Source organism: Patella vulgata, chromosome 3 (genome assembly GCF_932274485.2).
Source record: "Patella vulgata chromosome 3, xgPatVulg1.2, whole genome shotgun sequence".
Taxonomy (NCBI): domain Eukaryota; kingdom Metazoa; phylum Mollusca; class Gastropoda; family Patellidae; genus Patella; species Patella vulgata.
Window position 1 is genome coordinate 34235008 of NC_065881.2, and position 19702 is coordinate 34254709.

At 35.4% G+C, this 19702-nt stretch overlaps 1 long non-coding RNA gene across 1 annotated transcript in view; it reads left to right on the forward strand.

Moving 5' to 3' along the window:
• Positions 1-19702, forward strand: part of LOC126816754 (uncharacterized) — a 52366-nt gene that overhangs the window by 26857 nt on the left and 5807 nt on the right. The gene's annotated exons all lie outside the window — the stretch shown is intronic.

Below are 19702 nucleotides of genomic sequence, written 5' to 3' on the forward strand. Positions count from 1 at the left end.
TCGATGGGGAAAGTTTAAAAAAAATCCTTTGAGCAGTTTTCGAGATACAGGCGTCCAAAAACGCTCCAAATCAGAAAATACCTGATTTTCAGAATGTCATATTTTGCTGCCCTCTCATAGGATCCGCGTGAAATGGGTATCATATGACAGTCGAATCCCCGGGCCACCCAACGATACCTTAATTTCTTTAATCCGTTGATATCGGGTGAAGAAATCATGTTTTTCCCAAAAGCACCCATTTTTTGCGTTTTCTTCAAAATATCGGACATTTTTTCGACCACTTCCGGTTTAAGGATTCTTGTCGAAATAGTTTTATCAGTTGGTTTTGGACTATAACTTCATGTTCCATAAGTTTCAGAAACGTCAATTCGGCCGTAAAACGAAACTCGGGCACACAAAATGGGCAGAAAATTCGAAAAAATTCGAAAAAAAAAGGGTGATAACTCTGAATGAAAGTTATATTCCTGGAATCGGATTGCCTTCAGGTATTCAAAAATGTAGGTCAAATTTGAAAATTTTGAAAAATTACAAAAATTGTCTCCTAAACAACGTATTTTCAAATTTCGAACGACAAAAGTCATAGATGAATGTTCGAATTTGAAAAATGTGAGATAGCCATTGTCTCGGAAAAGATTCAGGGTTTCCAAAAATGTGAATTGTTTTAAAATAGGTAAAGAATTGGCGAAACCACGGCCGATTTTTGATTTATTGCTACCGTTCAAAATTCGGTCACTTCCGGTCTGCGCAGAAGTTCCAAAAATACTTTTTCGAGTAACCACCACATGGTTTCCCAAGAGAAAATTTAACCCCAGATCGATATCTGGTTTCGATCATGGAGAAAAAGGCTCCATAATAATAATAACTAGATCTGCATAGCAGATATCAAAGCTTTCATATAAACTGCAAAAGGGATTATTAGAATCTATGAATCAACAATCACTTTGACGGAAGATATTCTCTCGGCTAAAAAATCTTTCTTCTCTCAGCTACGAGAGATACGTAGAATTAAACCGGCCCAGAGCCGATCGTGTTGATAAGAAGCCGCTTATTTGACATTGACACATAACCGAAGGTGAATAGGCCTACCCGTCCAGTTAATACAATGGGCAATCTCACATCGGTCCACTAAAGAGAGGCACATACTAGTCGCCTCCTACTTCGACCCCAAGACTCTCATACATATAAACCATTTGGTACTACATGTACATGTATTTCGTACTTATATCATATTAAACCCCTCGGCCGCCATGTTGAATCACACAGTATTTAACGTTCTATATCCTAACATCTTTATGAAATCAACGACAAATCTAAACTTGGGCACTCCAACCATTTTTATTTTTACATCATTCAGTTTTTTTTAAATAAGTAATTCTATCACAAATTATAGTGAAGACTGGACCACTAAACTAGTTACCGATCAGTTTTTCTTTGTGTTAATGCGTTCTACATTTTCAAAGCAATGATTCTTATAATGTGCGAGCCGCCATGACACCGGCGGATATTATAACTTCGATAGGCGACAAACTTCAGATAGCAGTTGGGTTTCATCAAATCATATAATTATGCGGTACGGCTTCACCTTTATTTCAATGGGAATTGGTTTATTATATGTGCAGTGCAGTTTTAGGTCAGTTTATGTGTAAATTAAGGGAGCTATACATAGGCCAGTAACCTTTTTGTAGTCATTTGACTAAAAAAAACTTGCGGAAAGGAACTCCGTAGGACAAGCCACTACTGTGGCAGGAGTAAGGCGAAAGACATCAGTAGTGGAACCATTTCTAAATTAATCCCGAAGTGCGTTGCTATGGTAAGAATATATAAAATGGGGTTTACGGTCCCGCTTTTTTGCTGTAGTTTGAGTAATGAGTTAGAGCGTATATTTTGTAGTCAAAAAATCATTGCTAATAGAAGACCTCATCCCCACCACCACCACCCTGTAATACACTAGCTAGCTTGTGTATTTCCATATTCCATTTCCGAGAGATAGATAGAGAACACGAGAAATATAAAGTGATTTTTCTTACAATCAGGGACCATAATTCATGAAGTTACGATTCGATATGCGCAAATATCGAAAGGAACCATATCTTTGGGTTATAAACATGCATGTCAAGTTTCATCAAAATCTTTCACTGTGAAAAACCGGGGCTAAGTCATCTGAAATCAAACAAATTTTACAATGTAGGTAGTGAAAACAAAATGTTATGTTAAGCGTTGTTCGAGGGTGGGGTGGGTGCATAAAATTCCAAATGCAAAGGGTTATTTTTCGTGCAGGCCAATATGCACACAGGATTTCGATTTTTCGTCCTACCCAAAAAACTGCACGGAAAGTTAGTTGTCGGGCCTTCGGTCAAGAACCACGGACAAAGGGAGAGAACGGGGACCTCTGTTTTGCATACCATCCAAGCGAGTAGGCATTAATCCTTGTACCATGGACGAGGGGACGGGCGTTTTTCGTCCCTTCGAAACGACTAGACACAGATCCTTGCTAGGCCTTCCATACTTCACCACTGCCAACGGGGAACCACTTTGACCTCGGGTTTTCGTACCATCTGAACGACTAGACACTAATCCTTGCAAGGCCTTCCGTTCTGCACAAATGAGCCACGCTGGCCTCGTTTTGTCGTAACATACAAACGACTAGATAATGTTTCATAGTTTAGTCATGTTCGCGCGGGTGGGTTGGCAGCAGAATTGATATGTACATGATAGTGACACGAGGAGGAGGGGGGGGGGCGGGGTGTACACAAATCACACAAATCAGAGCTTTGTAATACACGCATATACTTGATATACTAAATACACAAATGGCTGAATTTCGAGATATTTCTGGCACTCTTTTAACACATAATGAGAACACTGCATTAATTTCTATATATCAATAAAATATGCCTCAGACCCATTGTATCATATATGATACACTAAATTTCGACATTGATTTTCAGAAAAAATATTGTTTATTTTTAAATTTGAATTAGACTAGTAACAAAATATATTTTCTGGCAACAAACAGCATATAAATAAAAATAGATTTACTTTCTGATTATTTTTTTAAAATGAAATCATTCCAGGGCTTTTATTGACATTTCAGAAAATGTAGAGTTGGTCCCATGCACTTGAGGCCAGGGTCCCTGAAGTTGTACAGCTGCACCCGGTGACCGATATTTATTTAACGGGGAATAAGTGATAATTCATATTATAGCAGTGAATAATTAAAATATTTCATAGGGATTATAATAATATGATATCATGTCTGGGTATGACAGGGTTAAAACCAATATTCAATTCCGAAAATCATTTTTTTGCTGGGGTGGTAATGGGCGTATTGTGTCCAAATTTCATGGTTTTCGGACAATCGGTGCCGGTGTCACGGCCAAATTCCACCTTTATCCCCTCATGGAAGCCGTAAATTGACTTAGAAAAAAAACGACGAAAGGCAGGTGACAAGAACAAACGACTTGAACGAATGCAGGTATCACCTTGAAATTTTCAGGGTACCTAGGTACCAACGTGAAAAGTTGCTCGCCGGAATTTAGTACTCATGGTACCGTTGGTTCCTGTGTAGCGCATGCGCGAAGTCACGACCAATTGTGTATGTTTTCAAGCCGATTAATGTTTATTTTTCACTATTTTTCATTTTCAATTCAAAATGGCGTCCATCAGTTGACCTAAATCAAAATTCTACTGCCTACATTTTATGGGATTTCCTTCAAGGATTTGGAAAATATAATCCCCTTGTCTGTAAGTAAAATATCAAAAAAGCCTTAGCGATATTTCACATTTCAAGATGGTGGCACTTCCGGTTTGGGCTACAAATTCCATTTTCTGTGTACGAATCAGTAGTGTCGTAACTAGTAAAGAAACACAATTTCAAGGCAATCGGACCTATATTTCGTTAATTTTTTTTAAAACTTTGATCCTTAATTTCATCAAGGGGAGATAATACAGAAAATTTCTAATGACATTTTTCAAGTTGCATCGGTAAGATCTACTTATATACTGAATTTTATGAAAATCGTGCAACTATTAAAGAAGTTGTCAAGTTGATTTTAACTTCCGGTTCGAAATCACAGCGACGAATTTTTGAAATTCGAAAATCCGAAATAGCATATTTGAAGTAAATGATTCAAGGTAGTCAAAGAATTTTTTTTTAGTAAAATAGGTCAAAAAGTCACAAAGTTACAGCAATGTAGTTCAAATGCATTTGTTCGTAAAATTCGGTGATTTCGGATGTGTAAAACGTTTTGAAAACATACCTATTCCAAAGCCACCACCCATTCTTGGGGGGGGGGGGTTCAGAAAGATCCCACGGTTAGATTCTGAGATATAAGATTTGCAGGAAAAACACAAAAAAAATAAAAAAAATAATAATAATAACTAGATCTGCATAGCAGATATGAAAGCTTTCATATTAACTGCAAAGGGGGTTATTAGAATCTATTGAAACAATAAGTATAAATGTCATCAGGTATCTGAAAAATTACATTTACCTTATGAACACAATGGGAAAAATACAAAACAAAAATTGTCGACTTGTGGCTACCATCCAAGGCATATTTAGAAAACCGTATATTATATACCTAGTACGCAGGACAGGAGGAATTAGTTGTGCTTCAATGTAAACTGGCCAGTTTCTTCCCTTTAGTTTTAGAGTTAGGTGTGATTTTCAAAGGATTCAATCGGAAATCGCTGAAAATCAATTGGCTTCTTCATCTCATGACCTTAAACACTGTATAAATTTAAAGTCGATCGGATATTGAATTTAGCCTCTAGAGCGTCCACAAGGTTTTTTTAAAGTGATCAAGGGCAATAACTCTGACGGTAATTATCGGAAATGGTAGTAAATATCAGATATCGCTGAACATCAATACTGTAGGCATCTTCGTGTCACGACCTTAAACACTGCGCATAAATTTAAAGTCAATCGGATATTAACTTTGGCCTCTAGAGCGTCCACAAGATATTTTGAAGTGATCCGGGGCCACAACTCTGGCAGTAAATATCAGATATCGCCTACTTCGTCTCATGACCTTAACCTCTGTGTATAAATTTAAAGTCAATCGGACATTAACTTTGGCCTCTAGAGCATCCACAAGATTTTTTTTAAGTGATGAAGGGCCATAACTCTGACAGTAGTTATCGGAAATCGCTGAAAATCAATTGGCTTCTTCATCTCATGACCTTAAACACTGTGTATAAATTTAAAGTAATCGGATATTAACTTTAGCCGTCCGGACGGCGGCGACGATAATATACGACCACATTTCAATGTAGGCGTATAAAAATTAACCGATGGCATATAATATTTAATGTATGATAAAGTCAAAATAGTCGATTTCGGTTTTTGGTGTTGCGTTCATTTTAAAAAAAATGTCTTTTACGGATAATGTGTATAGTACTAATAGCAATCACATACGGAAGAGGCGATAAGATCCCTTTGCATTTGGAATTTCAAAATTAATTAAAACCAAATTTAAATTCCGAAAATCGGTTGTTTATTTTTTGCTGAAACTCCTTTTTTTTAATCTGATCAAAATGGGAGTAAGTCACAGATTGGTAATGGGCGCATTGTGTCCGAATTTCATGGTTTTGGGACAATCGGTGCCGGTGTCGTGGCGAAATTCCACTTTTTTCGCCCTTACAGAAGCCGTAAATGGCGGAAAAAAACGAACGGCAGTAACCGTGTCAAGAACAAACGACCTGAACGAATGCAGGTATCGCCTTGAAGTTTTCAGTGCACCTAGGTACCAACGTGAAAAGTTCCTCGCCGGAATTTGGTAGTCAACGTACCTTTGGTTCCAGCGTGGCGCATGCGCGAAGTAAAAAGAAATTACGGTCGACTTTGGGATTTCGGAGTGGTTTGGTAGGTGACGGTGGATCAGGGACTCAGATTGATCTAACATGGCGATCATAACAATATGATAATCACATTGAAGAATGAGCAAATTTTCGCGACCGGGTTGATTTGCTCTACCCAGGCAACGTTCCTGTGCTCCGATTGCCTTCAAATTTGCACAGAATGTACCTTGGGATTCTAGCTATCACATATTAAAAATAGAGTGTTGGATTCCGAGAATGTTCAAAATAAATTCAAAACCCACCCCCAACAATCAAAGGTTTTTTGCTTAAAAAATTGCCGTATTTTATCGAATTTTTATTGTTCTTGATATCTGAGGATTTTCTCAATTTAATATGTGATAAATATCATCGCGGCGCAGCCAATCGCTAGAAATTCCAGAGATTTGGACCATCGGAAGGATGCCTCAGCAGTCAAAAAAGGTCAAAATAGGCGATTTCGGTTTCTAGTGTCGATACATCGTTGCGGTCATTTTAAAAAATTGTCTTTTAAGGATAATGTGTATAGTACCAATACCTATAACATACGGAATAGGCGATAAAATCTCTTTGCATTTGCAATTTCAAAATTAATTAAAACCAATATTAAATTCCGAAAATCGGTTTTTTGCTAAAACTCTTTTTTTTAAATCGGATCAAAATGGGAGTAAGGCACAGAGTCCAGGGTCGTAATGGGCGTATTGTGTCCAAATTTCATGGTTTTCGGACAATCGGTGCCGGTGTCACGGCGTTATTCGACTTTTTCCCCCCATGGAAGCCGTAAATTGACTTGAGGCCAGGGTCCTTGACGTTGTACAGCTGCACCGGGTGACCGATATTTATTTAACGGGGAATAAGTGATAATTCATATTATAGCAGTAAATAATTAAAATATTTCATAGGGATTATAATAATATGTATATCATGTAGGTGTGCATATCTGATATGCTGCGTATTACAGGCTTAAAACCAATATTAAATTCCGAAAATCGTTTTTTAGCTAAAACTCTTTTTTTTTAATCGGATCAAAATAGGAGTAAGGCACGGAGTGGTAATGGGCGTATTGTGTCCAAATTTCATGGTTTTCGGACAATCGGTGCCGGTGTCACGGCGAAATTCCACTTTTTTCCCTCATGGAAGCCGTAAATTGACGAAAGGCAGGTGACAAGAACAAACGACTTGAACGAATGCAGGTATCACCTTGAAATTTTCAGGGTACCTAGGTACCAACGTGAAAAGTTGCTCGCCGGAATTTAGTACTCATGGTACCTTTGGTTCCAGCGTAGCGCATGCGCGAAGTCAAATCCAGCTAAACTCGAAAACAACCTTGTCGGCACGGAAAACTTCAAAGGAGAAATTCGAATTTTTGAAATATTCAAATACCAAACGTTCGACCATGATCCAGGCTATCCTGAAATATATTAATTTCGGTAATAGGAGACATATTCTCTAGGTCACGACCAATTGTATATGTTTTCAAGCCCATAAATGTTGATCTTCACTAATTGTCATTTTCAATTCAAAATGGCGTCCATCATTTGCCGGAAATCAAAATTGTGTTTTCTACCGTTTTTCGGCTTTCCTTCAAGGATTCGGAAAATATAATTGCCTTGTCTGTAAGTAAAATATCAAAAAAGCCTTATGTAATTTTCACATTTCAAGATGGTGGCATTTCCGGTTTGAGCTACAAACTCAATTGTTTTTGTACGAATCAGTAGTGTCGTAGCTAGTAAAGAAAAAAAAAATCAAGGCAATCTGACCTATATTTCGTCGATTTTTTTGAAAACTTTGATCCTTAATTTCATCAAGGGGAGATAATTTAGAAAATTTCTAATGATATTTTTGAAGTCGCATTGATAAGATCTACTTACATTCTAAATTTCATGAAAATCGTGCAACTATTAAAAAAGTTGTCAAATTATCTCAAATTCCGGTTCAAAATCACAGCGACGAATTTTCGAAATTCGAAAATTCGAAATTGCAGATTTTAAGTAAATGTTTCAAGGCACCCCTCAAAAAAAGAATTAGTAAAATAGGTCAAATAGTTACAAAGTTACAGTAATGTAGGTCAAATGAATTTATTCGTAAAATTCGGTGATTTCGGATTCGAAAAACGATTTGGAAATATATTTAATCAACATTCGCACACCATTTTTTTTAGGGGGGGGGGGTAGGTCAAAGTTTCAGATTGATCCTATGGTTAGATTCTGAGAAATCCGATTTGTAGAAATGACACAAAAAAAAAATAATAATAATAGGAATAATAATAATCTTAACAGAAACAATAAGCTTTCATATGTTATACATATGAAAGCTTAATAATAATAATAATAATAATAATCTTAACAGAAACAATAAGCTTTCATATGTAATACATATGAAAGCTTAACTAGATCTGCATAGCAGATATTAAAGCTTTCATATTAACTGCAAAGGGGTTTATTAGAATCTATTGAAACAATAAGTATAAATGTCATCAGGTATCTGAAAAATGACATTTACCTTATGAAAAAAATGGGAAAAATACAAAACAAAAATTGTCGACTTGTGGCTACCATCCAAGGCATATTTAGAAAACCGTATATTATATACAGAGTACGCAGGACAGGAATTAGTTGTGCTTCAATGTAAACCGGCCCGTTTCTTGCCTTTAGTTATAGAGTTAGGTGTGATTTCCAAAGGATTCAATCGGAAATCGATGAAATCAATTTGCTTCTTCTAAAGTCAATCGGATATTGAATTTAGCCTCTAGAGCGTCCACAAGATTTTTTAAAGTGATCAAGGGCAATAACTCTGACGGTAATTATCGGAAATGGCAGTAAATATCAGATATCACTGAAATTCAATACTGTAGGCTTCTTCGTGTCATGACCTTAAACACTGCGCATAAATTTAAAGTCAATCGGATATTAATTTTGACATCTATAGCGTCCACAAGATATTTTGAAGTGGTCAGGGGCCACAACTCTGGCAGTAAATATCAGATATCGCTGAAAATCAATCGCCTACTTCGTCTCATGACCTTAACCACTGTGTATAAATTTAAAGTCAATCGAACATTAACTTTGGCCTCTAGAGCATCCACAAGATTTTTTTTAAGTGATGAAGGGCCATAACTCTGACAGTAATTATCGGAAATCGCTGAAAATCAATAGGCTTCTTCGTCTCATGACCTTAAACACTGTGTATAAATTTAAAGTAATCGGATATTAACTTTAGCCGGCCACATTTCAATGTGGGCGTATACAAATTAACCGATGGCATATAATATTTAATGTATGATAAGTCAAAATAGTCGATTTCGGTTTTTGGTGTTGCGTTCATTTTAAAACAAATGTCTTTTACGGATAATGTGTATAGTATTAATAGCAATCACATACGGAAGAGGCGATAAGATCCCTTTGCATTTGGAATTTCAAAATTAATTAAAACCAAATTTAAATTCCGAAAATCGGTTGTTTATTTTTTGTTGAAACTCCTTTTTTCTAATCTGATCAAAATGGGAGTAAGTCACAGAGTGGTAATGGCCGTATTGTGTCCAGATTTCATGGTTTTTTTGGGACAATCGTTGCCGGTGTCGTGGCGAAATTCCACTTTTTTCGCCCTTACAGAAGCCGTAAATGGCGGAAAAATAGAACGGCAGGAACCGTGTCAAGAACAAACGACCTGAACGAATGCAGGTATCGCCTTGAAGTTTTCAGTGCACCTAGGTACCAACGTGAAAAGTTCCTCGCCGGAATTTGGTAGTCAACGTAACTTTGGTTCCAGCGTGGCGCATGCGCGAAGTTAAAAAAAATTACGGTCGATTTTGGGATTTTGGGTATATTTCGGAGTGGTTTGGTAGGTGACGATGGATCAGGGACTCCGATTGATCTCACATGGCGATCATAACACAATATGATAATCACTTTGAAGAATGAGCAAATTTTCGCGAACGGGTTGATTTGCTCTGCCCAGGCAACGTTCCTGTGCCCGATTGCCTTCAAATTTGCACAGAATGTACCTTGGGATTCTAGCTATCACATATTAAAAATAGAAGAGTGTTGGATTCCGAGAACGTTCAAAATAAATTCAAAACCCACCCCCAACAATCAAAGGTTTTTTGCTTAAAAAATTGCCGTATTTTATCGAATTTTTATTGTTCTTGATATCTGAGGATTTTCTCAATTTAATATGTGATAAATATCATCGCGGCGCAGCCAATCGCTAGAAATTCCAGTGATTTGGACCATCGGAAGGATGCCTCAGCAGTCAAAAAAGGTCAAAATAGGCGATTTCGGTTTCTAGTGTCGATACATCGTTGCGGTCATTTTAAAAAATTGTCTTTTAAGGATAATGTGTATAGTACCAATACCTATAACATACGGAAGAGGCGATAAAATCTCTTTGCATTTGCAATTTCAAAATTAATTAAAACCAATATTAAATTCCGAAAATCGGTTTTTTGCTAAAACTCTTTTTTTTTTAAATCGGATCAAAATGGGAGTAAGGCACAGAGTCCAGGGTCGTAATGGGCGTATTGTGTCCAAATTTCATGGTTTTCGGACAATCGGTGCCGGTGTCACGGCGTTATTCGACTTTTTCCCCCCATGGAAGCCGTAAATTGACTTGAGGCCAGGGTCCTTGAAGTTGTACAGCTGCACCGGGTGACCGATATTTATTTAACGGGGAATAAGTGATAATTCATATTATAGCAGTAAATAATTAAAATATTTCATAGGGATTATAATAATATGTATATCATGTAGGTGTGCATATCTGATATGCTGCGTATTACAGGCTTAAAACCAATATTAAATTCCGAAAATCGTTTTTTAGCTAAAACTCTTTTTTTTTAATCGGATCAAAATAGGAGTAAGGCACGGAGTCCGGGGTGGTAATGGGCGTATTGTGTCCAAATTTCATGGTTTTCGGACAATCGGTGCCGGTGTCACGGCGAAATTCCACTTTTTTCCCCTCATGGAAGCCGTAAATTGACGAAAGGCAGGTGACAAGAACAAACGACTTGAACGAATGCAGGTATCACCTTGAAATTTTCAGGGTACCTAGGTACCAACGTGAAAAGTTGCTCGCCGGAATTTAGTACTCATGGTACCTTTGGTTCCAGCGTAGCGCATGCGCGAAGTCAAATCCAGCTAAACTCGAAAACAACCTTGTCGGCACGGAAAACATCAAAGGAGAAATTCGAATTTTTGAAATATTTAAATACCAAACGTTCGACCATGTTCCAGGCTATCCTGAAATGTATTAATTTCGGTAATAGGAGACATATTCTCTAGGTCACGACCAATTGTATATGTTTTCAAGCCCATAAATGTTGATCTTCACTAATTGTCATTTTCAATTCAAAATGGCGTCCATCATTTGCCGGAAATCAAAATTGTGTTTTCTACCGTTTTTCGGCTTTCCTTCAAGGATTCGGAAAATATAATTGCCTTGTCTGTAAGTAAAATATCAAAAAAGCCTTATGTAATTTTCACATTTCAAGATGGTGGCATTTCCGGTTTGAGCTACAAACTCAATTGTTTTTGTACGAATCAGTAGTGTCGTAGCTAGTAAAGAAAAAAAAAATCAAGGCAATCTGACCTATATTTCGTCGATTTTTTTGAAAACTTTGATCCTTAATTTCATCAAGGGGAGATAATTTAGAAAATTTCTAATAATATTTTTGAAGTCGCATTGATAAGATCTACTTACATTCTAAATTTCATGAAAATCGTGCAACTATTAAAGAAGTTGTCAAATTGATCTCAACTTCCGGTTCAAAATCACAGAGACGAATTTTCGAAATTGCAGATTTTAAGTAAATGTTTCAAGGCACCCCTCAAAAAAGAATTAGTAAAATAGGTCAAATAGTTACAAAGTTACAGTAATGTAGGCCACTTTACCCTAAATATGTTACTTCCGGTACCAATGAAACCATTAAACAGGTTTCCACATAAGCATTGCACACATCAAATAAAATGAAAATGTTCAATTAGTTTTATGAAATCAGAAATGACATAAGGCATCACATGGTGAAAATTTTATGTAAATCGAATAACATTTGCCACTTTTATAGACCAAAAACCTTGAAAAGTGACTTGTAGAAAATCCCCTATTTCTCTGGAACCGTACAAGTTAGAAACCATTTTCTGGTATCTGTATGATCGTATGGGTTCAATCTATTTGCTGATTGGAATCAAATATCATAATTTTAAAAACAATACAAATAAGACTCATTTGAATAAAATATCTGTTTTGAAGGCTAAAAATACAGTTTTTGCCAAAATGACGTTACTTACGGTGATAATGAAAATCTTAAATTACTTGTATGAAATCGTAAATGGCATTAGGTATCACACAGTGAAAATTTTATGAAAATCAAATAATAATTGACACTTTTGTGGACAAAAAACCTTGAAAAGTGACCTGTTGAAAATTGCCTATTTCTCCGCAACTGAACAAGTTAGAAACCATTTTGTGATATCTATATGATCGTATGGATTCATTCTTTTAGTTGATTAGAATCAAATATCAAAATCTTAAACAAACACTAAATACGACTCATTTGAATAAATTATTTGTTTCGAAGGCTATAAATACAGGTTTTGCCCAAATTTCGTCATTTCCGGTGACATTGAAAATGTAAAATTGAGTTGAACTGGTCACAATTGAACTTATGCATCAAATGGTGTCACTTTTATGAAAATCCAATAATAATTGACTCTTTTACAGGCACAATAGCGTAAAGAGTGACTCATGCAAAATTGACCATTTCTCGGCAACTGCGCATATTACAAATTAATTTTCACATACATTCTCTCCATATAGATTATTGCAACGAGTTTATGAAAGTTACGAAGTAATATTTTAAAATATGAAAACGCTGGATGGGTTGTAAATAGCTTAATTTTACACCTTTTTTCACCTTTTAATCGAAATAGCCCGAAAACGGAATCGAAATTAAAAAAACTGGGCACAACATTTTTTGTGCCTTTAAAGGGCGCACCCTTTCAGTTATACCAGATTTGAAAAAAATAATATTTGCTTTCGAAAAGTGGTACCTAACTGTCAAAATTTGAGTTTTTGGCAAAATTACGCCACTTCCTGTGCCGACAGATAACTCTATCGGGAACAAAAAAATGGGAAATGAGACAACGGGGTATATGAACTTTGTTTTATACAAATCGAACAATAAATAATTAATCTAGGACTGAAAAACTGAATTAGCCAATGGCGGCCAAGGAATATTACGGAGACAAATTTTTTTTAGATTTGCTCAAGTCAGATGACTCGTTAATTTTGTGTAAAATACGACTAAAAAATATTCATAAATAAAAAAGTTTTTTGTAAAAATTTAAATTTTCGAAATTTGGCGCCTAATATCTGTGAAGATTTGCCGAAAATCAAAAATCAAAAGTAGCATAGCTATGTGCCCTGTGTCCGGCTATGCCAAAATGTATCAAAAGTTAAAATCCAATGATTATTGTTAAAATTACTGCGATATTTCTAAAAATGATAGCTTCGGTGATTTCGGACATTTCGCATTGTCGCAGAACGATCAAAATAGCTTTATCCTCTAAGTCACACCCACTTTTCCAGTAAAACCGAAGAAATCGTAACGATCCGACAAGGAGTTGCTGAGATCTAATCAAAAATAATTTGGAATAATAATAATAATAATAACTAGACCTGCAAGCAGCACTGAACCGGCTTTCAGGAATCAGACAGGAAGTGTGTCATACAATAGCCTATTTATCGAGCTACCAAACGATACTTTAGATGTTTTGATCCGGTCACACCCGACGGTGAAATCCTGATTGTTCCAAGAGCACCGATTTTTTTATTGTCTTTTTTTTTAAAATATCGAATATTTTTTTGACTACTTCCTGTTTACGGATCATTATCGGGATAGATTTAACAAGTGGTATGGGAACTTAACTTCCTGTACCAGAAGTTTCAGGAAGATCCATTGGACAATTTTACCTCCCTTATACCACTAGAAGCAGATTTACAGATATAACGATTTTTCGACTTTTTTAAAATATTGTATCCCTTTTGGACCATTTATACTATATTAAGGCTTTTAAATTTGGATTCACACCCCAGACCAGCGTTAGGACTCTAAGTAACAGAAGTTTAAGAAAGGAAATAAGAGTAATTTTCGAGATAAAAGCGTCTGAATAGGCTCCAAAAAGGAAAATACTAGATTTTCAGCATCTCATAATATATTACGTAACCAGCGATTTTTTACCATTGAGATGTCATAAGATCGCCCATTGTTCGGGCTATCCAATGAAACTTAAGTTGTTTTGATTCGTTGAAATATGGCGTTGTAATCACTTTTTTCGCAAGATCACCATTTTTTACTTTTTAAGTTGTTTTTTTCAAAATATCGGATATTTTTTCGACTACTTCCGGTTTTTGGATCATTGTCGGGATAGTTTTAACATGTTGTTTGAATAGGTAACTTTCTCATTTCTGCTCAAGTAGGATGATATTTTAACCCTGTGTAAAATACCATCAAAAAATATTCATAAATAAAAAAGGTTTTCGTAAAAAAAAATTAAAAAGATTTTCGTAAAAAAATTTTTTTTTTCAAAATATCGGACATTTTTTCGACTACTTCCGGTTTTACAAGGTTTGAGGCCATTTTTGGACCACCTATATTATTTCAATGCTTTTCATTTTGGATTCACTATATAGACAACCGATAGGACTTTGAGTAAGAAAAGTTTAAGAAAAATCGTAGGCGTCGTTTTCGAGAAAATGGCGTCTCAGAATGTTAAAAAATCGGAAAATACTAGATTTTTCTTCATACAATAATTTATTTCCTTACCATCAAAATCATATTATTTAGATACCATATGATGGTCCATTAATAGGGCTATCCAACGACACTTTAGTTCTTTTGGTCCGCTATTACCTAAGGGAGAAATCAATTTTTTCGCAAGTGCGACAATGTTTTTAACCTTTTTTTTTCATTTTTTGAATACTTCCGGTATGGTTATTATTGTCGGAATAGTTTTAATAGCCGGTTTGGGCACTAAAATAGCCACAGGGCTCTGTAATGATATATTACATTATCTGATCAGATAAAATGCCCCTGAGAAATCCTATGTTCAAAAGTGCCAACAATGCAAAAAAAAATAAAATATCGAAAATTAAATTTCAATAACTACATACATATTATACATCGTTAGAATCGTAATTAGGTCAGCTATAAGAATATACAACCTTTTTTTGAAAATCTCTTAAAATAAAAAAATAGTAGAGCATTTTCCAAAATTTCACGATTTTTCGACTTTTTTCGATTTTCAGTCCGTTATTTCACCTATTCCAGATATTTCAAAGTCATAATGGAATGCTTCGTACACAAGACTACCACAAGGTCTCTCGATAGAGAAAGTTTCATAAAAATCGCTGGCGTAGTTTTTGAGATACAGGCGTCCAAAAATGCTAAAAATCAGAAAATACTTGATTTTCAGCGTGCCATATTTTGCTGCCTGATCATAGTATCCGCAGGAATTGGGTATCATTCAGTGGTCCAATCACCGCCCGACCAAATGATACCTTAATTTGTTTAATCCGTTGATATTGGACGGAGAAATCGTGTTTTTACCCAAAACACCAATTTTTCACGTTTTTTTCAAAATATCGCATATTATTTCGACTACTTCCGGTTTAAGGATTCTTGTCGAAATTGGTTTAGAAGTTGGTATTGAATAAAACTTATATTACTGGAATCGGATGGACTTCAGGTATCCAAAAATGTAAGTAAAATTTGAAAATTTTGAAAAATAACAAAAATTGTCTCGTAAAGAACATGTTTTCAATTTTCGAACGATAAGAGTCATAGACGAATGTTCGAAATTGAAAAATGTGAGTTAGCCATTGTCTCAGAAAAGATCCAGGGATTCCAAAAAGTTCGGTCACTTCCGGTATGCGCAGAAATTTCAAAAATATTTTATCAAGTAGCCACCACATGGTTTCCCGATAGAAAATCTAATTCCAGATCGATATCTGTTTTCCATCATGGAGATCTAGGCTCCCGCAGTAAATAATAATAATAACTAGATCTGCATAGCAGATATCAAAGCTTTCATATAAACTTCAAAAGGGGTTATTAGAATCTATGAATCATCAACCACTCTGACGGATGTAGAAAGGAATATATTGTTACTAAATCTGTTGTACTGTTTCTTGTTATGGTAAAGAAAACATGAATACAACTATGAGATTTGTATAGAATTGGCATTAATCAATATATTTATTGTTTAATACTACATGTATATTATAGATACAAAGTGAATTAAATGAACCCAATTACATGTACTTTATATAAGCAATGTTTTTTTATTCATCGTTACTTTGAAATCACATTATTTTCATTGATGATAAAAAGGTTGTATTTGTACCGAATCCAAAAAGTATGTTGTATGACATTGCATTATCTGTACCAATTATTTATTTGCAAACCAATATACAATGTTTATTTCTACTCCAATATATTTGTTTCAACCCATGATAGTTTATTCACTCTTCTCACTTAAATACAAGAATAACACACGATTAAATTACTGAAACAAGTAATGCTGGTAGATTATAATTTGATATTGTATACCATTTACTCTCTGTTAGATAAGGCGACGTGGTAATCTGTTAGATAAACATACATGGAAGTATATGTTAGATAACTACAATTTATGATATATTTTAAACCAAGGAAGTGGCCTTTCTAAAAATAAAAAAAAATAAAGGAAAATATATTTCATACAATTGTTATACTGTTACTGTTATCGTGAAGAAACATGATTGTTTATTTAATGTTGTTTATGACAAACATGTAATCATGTACATTTTTTAAATAAGAACAATTATGCTACATGTATGAATAACTCTCAAAAATTATGTTTTCATCAATCCAAGTATTTTTTTATTTGTATTACTTGATTTATACTGAAGAAAGATTACACAAACATACAAAATGGTGTTGGCTGTGTGACTGAATTCCTCGTTGAGAAGTGGTATCGGGTGTCCCATAGAGAAGAAGCAAACCCTCCTTGTGATACACTTGTGAACATTTTAAAAGACCCATTTCGCTGTGTTCCAGAAAAATCCCCATTATAGCTAGTGCATTACATGGTTGTTGTTGGGGGAAAGGTGGGTCTTTTCTATTGGCAATGATTTACTTTTTATAGGCCCACATTGAAATGTGGTCGTATATTGTCGTCGCCCCCCTTTTGCTGTTAATATCCGATTGACTTTAAATTTATACGCAGTGTTTAAGGTCATAAGACGAAGAAGCCTTTGATTTGCTCTGCCCAGGCAACGTTCCTGTGCTCCGATTGCCTTCAAATATGCACAGAATGTACCTTGGGATTCTAGCTATCACATATTAAAAATAGAAGAGTGTTGGATTCCGAGAACGTTCAAAATAAATTCAAAACCCGCCCCCAACAATCAAAGGTTTTTTGCTTAAAAAATTGCCGTATTTTATCGAATTTTTATTGTTCTTGATATCTGAGGATTTTTCTCAATTTAGTATGTGATAAATATCATCGCGGCGCAGCCAACCGCTAGAAATTCCAGAGATTTGGATGCCTCAGCAGTCAAAAAAGGTCAAAATAGGCGATTTCGGTTTCTAGTGTCGATACATCGTTACGGTCATTTTAAAAAATTGTCTTTTAAGGATAATGTGTATAGTACCAGTACCTATCACATACGGAAGAGGCGATAAAATCTCTTTGCATTTGCAATTTCAAAATTAATTAAAACCAATATTAAATTCCGAAAATCGTTTTTTTGCTAAAACTTTTTTTTTTTTAATCGGATCAAAATGGGAGTAAGGCACAGAGTCCGGGGTGGTAATGGGCGTATTGTGTCCAAATTTCATGGTTTTCGGACAATCGGTGCCGGTGTCACGGCGAAATTCCACTTTTTTCCCCTCATGGAAGCCGTAAATTGACTTGAAGCCAGGGTCCTTGAAGTTGTACAGCTGCTCCCGGTGACCGATATTTATTTAACGGGGAATAAGTGATAATTCATATTATAGCAGTAAATAATTAAAATATTTCATAGGGATTATAATAATATCTATATCTTGTCTGGGTACAGGGTTAAAACCAATATTAAATTCCGAAAATCGTTTTTTTGCTAAAACTCTTTTTTTTTAATGGGATCAAAATGGGGGTAAGGCACAGAGTCCGGGGTGGTAATGGACGTATTGTGTCCAAATTTCATGGTTTTCGGACAATCGGTGCCGGTGTCACGGCGAAATTCCACTTTTTTCCCCTCATGGAAGCCGTAAATTGACTTAGAAAAAAAACGACGAAAGGCAGGTGACAAGAACAAACGACATGAACGAATGCAGGTATCACCTTGAAATTTTCAGGGTACCTAGGTACCAACGTGAAAAGTTGCTCGCCGGAATTTAGTACTCATGGTACCTTTGGTTCTAGCGTAGCGCATGCGCGAAGTCAAATCCAGCTAAACTCGAAAACAACCTTGTCGGCACGGAAAACATCAAAGGAGAAATTCGAATAAAAAATGATACAATGATTTCACACAACAGGCCAGCTATTAGCCTCTCGATTGACAAGAGTTTCATCGCCCTCCATTCATTATAACCAATGTCATCGTGCCCTAAAGAATCAACAAATCAGCTTGCTTATCTCTGCTTACCCTAGGCAAAAAATGCTCATCTTTGAACTCAATCATGACATTGACCTAGTGAACGCCTACACTAAGTTTGAACATTCTAGCTTAATTAGAAGGAGAGTTCTTGTGTTCCAAAGTCCCGGCCCTTCAAATTGCTTCTATTTTTCATTTTCAATTCAAAATGGTGACCATCACGTGACCGAAATCAAAATTCTGATCCGATAGATTTTTAGGTATTCCTTCCAGGATTCCGAAAATATGACGCCCGAGTCTGTAAGTAAAATAGCAAAAAAGCCTTTTTGATTTTTCACGTTTAAAGATGGTGGCACTTCCGGTTCGATCGACAAACTCCATATTTTGTGTACGAATCAGTAATTACTTGTCTAGTATCGAATTTTTTTTTTAGGTCATTCTGACCTATATTTAGACGATTTTTTTTAAAACTTTGATCCTTAATTTCACCAAGGGGAGATAATTTAGAAAATTTCCAAGGACATCATTGAAGTCGCATTGGCAAGATCTACTAACATTCTAAATTTCACGAAAATCGCACAACTATTAAAGAAGTTGTCAAATTGGTAATAACTTCCGGTTCGAAATGACAGCGACGAATTTTCGAAATGCCAAAATCCGAAATTGCAGATTTGAAGTAAAGGTTTCAAGATACTCAAAGAAAAAAGAATTAGTAAAATAGGTCAAATAGTCACAGAGTTACAGCATTGTAGGTCAAATGCATTCCTTCGTAAAATTCGGTGATTTCGGATTCGTAAAACGTTTTGAAAATATATTTAATCAACAGCCACCACCCATTTTTGGGGGGATAGGTAAAAGTTTCAGAACGATCCTATGGTTAGATTCTGAGAAATCCGATTTGTGGACAAAACACAAAAAAAAAATAACAATAACTAGATCTGCATAGCAGATATCAAAGCTTTCATATAAACTTCAAAAGGGGTTATTAGAATCTATGAATCATCAACCACTCTGACGGATGTAGAAAGGAATATATTGTTACTAAATCTGTTGTACTGTTTCTTGTTATGGTAAAGAAAACATGAATACAACTATGAGATTTGTATAGAATTGGCATTAATCAATATATTTATTGTTTAATACTACATGTATATTATAGATACAAAGTGAATTAAATGAACCCAATTACATGTACTTTATATAAGCAATGTTTTTTTATTCATCGTTACTTTGAAATCACATTATTTTC